Consider the following 7,734-nt stretch of genomic DNA (forward strand, 5'->3'; position numbering starts at 1 on the left):
AACAGCCTCTCAAAATCTGATGAAAATCTTTTCTTAACTGACCTTTGTTGATCTGAAATGAAGACAGATTCAGCAGCTGCATGGCCTATTTCTCGCTTAAAATGTTTTCAGAAACACGTTTCGGTGAACTATCTTCGTAAAAATATGAGATCATATTCTGAATGAGCCGCCATTAATGCCCGGTTGTAACATCCGGTAGCAGCCAGACCCACGTGACGCATTCGTCCAATCAGCTGCCGGTTTTCATTTTTGGGCGAAAATACAGATTAGCGCTGCCTGCTGTTATGGAGACGTATTACGTCTTGTCTCTTCGGTGTGTTCCGAGGCACTTTTTGGACCAACTCGGGGAGACTGATCAGTCCGACTGGCTTTTCTGCCGAGGGTTGGCTGTCTGGTTGGTGTGTCAGGGGCTTAAGGGGAACTTTAAGGGAAACTTAAAGCTGAAGTTAGCTTCCGATTCACAGCGTCCGAAACATAATTTACATTGCTGAGTGACTGATCCTCAGTTTTTTTTAACCTCTTACTGTATTGAAAGTGTGTTTGTCATTAAGGTAAATTATTAATTATGTCTAAAACACACTTTTAGATTTGTGAAAGCTTTATTGTCTTTATGAGAACGCAATAAAGGGAGATTTCACAGTTTTTTTTCAAATGTACACATGAAAACATCTAAACATGAAAAAAAGACATAAATCTCCCTTTATTGTATTTTCTAAAATATAAAAAAAGCTTTCACAAATATGAAACTGTGTTTTTTAAGAATCTTTAGCCGCTCTGGGATAATTTGGTCCAGATTTGACCAGTCTAGGTGTAGGGGTTTTAGCTCTGGACCTGGTCTATGTGGTCTACATGTGAGACAATAGAGACAATAAATAAATAAATAAATAAAGACAATAAAGCTTTTCACAAATCTAAAAAGTGTGTTTTAGACATAATTAATAATTTACCTTAATGACTAATACGCTTTCAATACAGTAAGAGGTTAAAAAAACGGAGGATCAGTAACTCAGCAATGTAAATTGTTTCCCTGAATCGGACCATAGACTGTATTTTTTTTTTTTTCAGCAGCAGTTGCATCCAGATTGCCAGTAAAAGTGTGTAACGTAACGTAGAGTGTAGGCAGCGTTGGAAACTCTCAGCTAACGTCACAATCAGATACCGCCCACAGTCTCCGGCTCCTCCCTCACTCCTCCCTCTCGTCTAAAATCGTCACATCCGCAACCAAGATGGCTGCGCCCGTAACGGCCAACTCGACGACTCATAGCAGATCTCCACAAACCAATGGGTGACGTCACACATGTTCTGTCCATTAATATTATACAGTCTAGGAATCGGATGCTGTGAATCGGAAGCTAACTTCGGTGTCTTGGCCTCTACAGGTGCCGTGCATGGATGTATTGGTGCCGTGGTGGAGTTGTGGGTCAGCAGTAAGGAAGGATAGCTAGCTTAGCCACGTTGTCTTGGGAATAACCGCCTTATTTTAGGAAACAAGTCGGACTGAAATACTGTATGTGTCCCTCTCAAGTACATATGTCTACCAAACACAGACATATGTGGAACTCCTACCTGAAAGTGGGAGCACTTGAATGAGAGATGTATGAACAGTGGACACAAACGCCATCCTGCAAATGTTTCACAATAAAGCCATGTTAGGAATGAAGGGTTCTGTCCACTGAATGCTAGAGGCTTTTAAGCTAAAATGCATACAGGAAGTGTTGAGCTTGTATTAACAGCATAATGCAGTAACATACATTTAACAGGGCACATGGGAGCAGATCAGAACAGGTTTCATACTAAATATGTGCACATTTACAAACAGTAGAGGGAGTTAGAAATAAAGGTCTGTCTCTAATATAGGCTTTGTCTGTTTCAAATAAGGCTTGGTATCTTGTGCAGTTGAGGTCAATAAAAGCCCCAGTCGCTATTAGAGTATTTATGGTTAGGCCTAATAGGTTTCTCATCTGACGGGGGCGTCTAGAGAATGAAAACAATGTTTCAGTTTAGAAGGGCACCTGGGACTTGTGAAATATGCAGCCTGACCTGAAATGCATGAGAAAGGAGGCTGTAGGGAGGATGTAGTCTGCAGTGTTTAGGTGCTAAAATGGGTACTGACTAAAGTGGGCTCCTCTCTCCTCCTCTCTCTCTCCATCGGGACGCATTCATGTCTCATTAATGTATGTTATCATATTACTTCCCCAGTGTCCTTGTGTTTTCTAGTGTCTCAGATTTACTTGGATTGTGGTGGCACCTGGATTGTGGCTGCGCCAATCACACTGTGCCAGCAAAGTCTTTAGCTGGCTAGTGTGAGCATGCAGTTGCTGAGAAGCCTCTTTTCCAACCCAATCTCTTCCACTTTCAAAGGCAAAACGAACAAAAGACATCTTAATGCTGACATCTAAATGTCTGTGAGGACGCAGTAAGCTACATTTCACCCTTTCAATCCACAGAATCTCTCATTTACCGGACTTGTGGTAAATGATTATCACTGCAGCTATTATCACACCACAATCCTCATGAGACATCTGCAAGGCAATCTGCAATCTTTGTACATTTACTAATATGCCAGCACCATTATCCAGCAGTACAGTGAGAGAATATGTTATGAACAGACACAAAATGTAATACATCATGAAGGGATTGTGAAACCTTTTTAAACATCAAAAGCTGTTCATGGGTTATCATGGTTTCACACAGCTGGACCAAAAGGCTCTCATTAGCCCGACATGTTTTACACAACATCACTTTAAAACACAACTCACTCATTATTACATTTTGTAGAACGGTTAAAAGCACACTTTTTACATAAACTGGTGTGCGGAAGGACAAAAAGAAGAGATAAGATGTCAGCGGATGGTCTAAAAGCTAAAGTGAAAACATGTAGGGATATTGTATGTGTATGCAACATGGAGTTGAAAATGTGATGATGCTGTCTAATGTGGCAAACGGATCAAATATAACCAAACCAAACCCAGCAGAGATAGAGAGAGAGAGAGAGAGAGAGAGAGAGAGAGAGAGAGACACACACACTCAGAATGAATATGAAGATAAACATGTCCCAAAAGGGTCATCACACCTCTGCATGTTTGAACTGTGACATCCAGGAAAAGATGTCGGAAGTACTTTATTGCCAAAATGAGAAATAGTCAACCCATTCTCACTCCGAACTCATAAAATATGGACGCTTGGGCAATGACTGTCAGTGTCAGATACGACGCAAAAAGCACCCTTCAGCGTGTGTCTAGAACGCACCGGGGACAGCAGCAGCTACACAGCGTTTGAAGATGATATAGCACTAAGAGCGACAACGGTAGCGAGTAGTATGAAAGCTCGAAAATCTGCATAGGGAAGTTGGTTGGGGTGATGGATGGGTCAAACAACACAGGACTTTCACCCAGGAGACCAGGGTTCGTGTCCTGCGTGTCATGTTTCCTAAACCCAACTGTCCAGTTCTTGTCCCACGTGTCATGGAAACATACCTTTTATAAGCCCACCTACAACCTTTTCCTTAACTTAACGCCAAAGGCACCTGACCAAGCGAATGTGCTGGAAATAGTATATAATCAGACTCAATGCAGCTTACTGCATTATTGGTTAGTTTGACGTGAGATATGAAGGAGCTCTTCTCAATCCATTTGTTTTTCTCTCTTAAGGCAGATGGCACATGTGAATTTCCAAGAAAGTGATCACATAGGCCTCACAAAGAAAAAGTCAGTAAAATCTTATAGACCACAGTTGAGAAATATTATAATCCACAGAAATGGACTTCTAAAGAGGAAAGTTACACCATAAATAAGAATTTGTAGACATCTTCACATTAATAAGACATAACAGCTTCCTGCTTCTGAGCTCTGGCAGTTGTGGGTCGGTTCAAATGGGACCACTTTAAGTTAATGCATTTATTTTTGATGTCAATTACAACCAGTTTTGGACAGTTAAATAGGCTGCATAGAACATGTCATGTTTGTCTATCTTCTGAGGTATTCTTCCTTTAGATTATTTATTCCATTTGTCAACTTTTATTTAATACAGTTTTATTTATTAACTGAAAAAGCACCCTGGCCAACAAAGTATGTACAGTATAGCTACTTACATTGGCCCTGTTGTTTTAGTTGGAACAGTAACAGATGTAAGACAAGTTCCTTAACTGAATATGCAATATTGGCAATCGCATCCATTGAAGATGCTAAACGGAGAATAAAGAAATTGAATTCTTTGTGTTTTGTGTTTTTTCTTATCTTTTGAAGATTATAAAGGAATTACTTATAAACAAAACATTCTTCATAAAATCATTTTTAAGTAAAACAAATAGGCTAAGTAATAAAAATAGTGTAAAAATGATTCAAATGAGTGAAATAATTCATGCAACCGTTAATGATTCAGGCTGAAATTCGAATGTTACTGTTCAACGAAGATAAAAATGATCAATAGGTTCATAAGTTGCATTTAAAAAGACCTGTACAATATGAGCAGATGGTGCTGTGTCTTTCCTTTTTGTCCCTTGATTCTTTTCAGTATGCAGTCGAAGCAGCTGCTGTACCGTTCTTTGCCCTGAGGAGAATTTAGTAGTGTCTTCTAATTTCTATTTATTTAAAATAAACAGGGTCATGATGTGGTCACCCTTTGAATATTATATTTATGTTTTGAAGTTTCCTGGTTGAATTGCCTCATAACACTGTCCTGTCAATTCAAGTTAACATAACACTGTCCTGTCCATTCAAGTTAACATAACACTGTATGATCAGCTCAGTCATTTTATTTTGGATACCTTCTGCAGAGGAGAACTGATGCAGCTGACACCAGACTGCAGAATGTCACCTGTATTGGATCTCATTTCCTGTTCTTATTCCAGACAATATGTAATGCAACTAATATCCATTATTTTGGCACCTTCCTTGTGTATATTCAACCTGATCTTACAGAATTCCGTGAAATGAACACGGCCCCTTAACTCAAAATCTGTGGCAGTTTCACAGAATCGCAAAATAATCCGTGATAGGCCCACAGAAGAATTCCGTGAAATGAACACAGCCCCTTAAATTATGGAAAAGATCGTGGGTCGCTTAGATCGGGCCCAAAAAATCCCGAGCCCGTGCACGCTGTGGCACGCATAAAGGCACAGTCCCTGAACCAAATGCAAACAAAATGTTAATCCCACCACCAATATTCAAATCTCAGGATTGGAACCTATTATCACCCCCAAATTGATTGACTTTTATTTTTATTTTTTTATATCTACTAACTCCAAACAACTAAATTTTAGCTAATAATGTTTCTGATGTTAATATTTGCAAACACAGCAGTAAAACAGGCGTAGTTCTGTAATTATTTTAACTTGTGAGAAACACACAAATGCTAGAAATGAGAAATCATATTCTTTAACTATATGTGAATGTACAGAGTCAAAGAATGAGTTTTTTCTGTAATATTGACACTGTGATTCCCTCCATTAATTACAGAACTCACTTGCCACTAGAGGGCAGAGGAAGATTTCCTTCTCTGCCAAAGTCCTGATGAGCCTCAATTGGTGCACAGATGTTTAAGGCCACCAGACCACTAATGGGATTTTATTTTTATTACTGTCCGTCTTATCTGCTCTTTGGTGGCAGCTCTATATTTTTATGACCTGGAAAAAACACTGACTCTTTCCCTTGTTACAGCGTAACTGTCGCCAAAATGCAACCTAGGGTCTTTTCTTCTCTGAATGCAACGTAACAGGGAGGAGAGTAAAGACGGAAAGCTCCTAAAGCTTAGTTCCATATAAATGCACGGATAATTCGTTGTTTTGTCGTTAGTGAAAAACAATATTGACCTTGTAGTTGAAAAAGGAGCCTCATATAAGAATGACATTTCCTCCTATGCGTTCATTCGCATTCGGAGATCGACTCTTTTTGACTGGAGAGGTGGTGGCGAACGAAAAAACAAACTGCTAAAGTACGTCGTTCAAAACCTTTTTAGTAAACTCTGTGTGCACAAACAATGTTCTCAACGCTGGAGTTCATGTGTAGAGCCCCTGGTGATACTTGGAGCAAAGTCCCATGTTGTGTCGAGCCTTCTTAGTGGTTTAAAAATAGAGATTTTGATGTGATCATAGTAGTGCCCCTAGAACTCCCATTCAAAAAAATTTCCCATTTCTTAAAAGTGCCGCTTCCATCCTGAAAATATGCTTTTAAACGAAAGTTTGACTCAGGTATATTCACAAAAAGACCCTGGGTGTCATTCTGGCAAGAGTTACACTTTAAGGAACAACATTTCCTAAGAAGGCTCTCGGAGGCTGTTTGAGAAGCATATCAACTTCCTACAAAGGTTTATGTTTAGTGAGGGTTTGAAAATCTGGGCCACATGTTTGTTAATGATGTTTACTATTGCCAAAGAGTCCTCTGACCCAGTTCCTGGCATGTTGATTACTATTTTTACTGTTCTTAAGTATGCAATGACTCTCACTTCCTTGTGCCGGCACTTGGGGTTTATGTCTTTAATCTGCATATAATATGAAATGAAAACTGAAGAACACTTAGAACAAAGTGTGTGAATTCTCAGTGGTTAACTTTTAATCAGGTTTCTGCTGTATACGCTGCCATCAGTTACTGAAGACATTTACAGTGGCATGATTTAATATTAACTGGAGAATGTTTATGTTATGCACAATATCACTCGTATTACTAAGCGCTGCAGGCAGAATGATTCATGTTAATTCTGTCAAATGAGATAGAATGTGTTTTCATCACACAGCCAGAGAGCAATCCCTCATTTTTGCATTTAAACATTTACATTCCAACATGACATTGCAAGCACTCTAATAGTGTTCATGTGACATTTCAAATAAAAGTTTTATCTGGCTTTGTTGAGTCTCTTCAGCAGAATTTACTTCATTTGTGTGAGCTCTTAACAGATAGCTTGCATACTCGTGCAAGAAACATGTTAACTATTTATTGGTGAAATCAATGCATTTTCCAAAAGCAGTGTTATGCACTTTGCACGGCTGGTTTGACTTCACAGGAGGCCGTCAGTCTTTGCTAGGCAACTGCGTGCAGAACTCATCAGGCATTGCAGTCCAGCTCTCTGTCAATTAGATGTAGTGTGTATCGGCCAGGTTTCGACTCCGCTTCTAAAAATGAACACTGATGCAATAGTCAAGCTGGCAGCAGAAATTCAAAGTCATTAGATAAGGTCTTGAAGTAATTAGGCCTGCCAGTTTAGTAGTAGTGAGACAACACAGCTACAGTAGCTCAACTGACAAGTTGAACCAAACTGAACACATCTGAAAATGATCAATGTTGTATCATTATTGTTAAATAATAATGGTTACTATTCCCACTTAGTGCAAGATCTGATCGCAAGCAGGATATTAATATGTTTACACTACTGTGTACAGTATGTAACTGGAAATGTGATACACCAAATTTAAAGTGGACTTACAGTTTCTTTAGCCCTTGTTAAAGTTGCGATAACAATTCATCTCTGACTTTATTGTGTTGAATTTGTAATTTAATGTATTGATATTTAACTTGATTTGTTAATAACATCTGATTATACAATTAAAGCTTTAGTTGTATTATTAACATGAAACATCTTTAACCTAAAAACAGAGATGATAACTGAAATCCTCAGTCAATTATGCATTATTCTTTGGTGTTAGTCTTCAAACTTCATGTAGCTGTCACAATATGATTCAATAACATTCATGATGCAAAAAGTTAGTGTTTACTTTGCAACACAATATGGTGTTGCCACCTT

Source organism: Perca fluviatilis, chromosome 2 (genome assembly GCF_010015445.1).
Source record: "Perca fluviatilis chromosome 2, GENO_Pfluv_1.0, whole genome shotgun sequence".
NCBI lineage: Eukaryota > Metazoa > Chordata > Actinopteri > Perciformes > Percidae > Perca > Perca fluviatilis.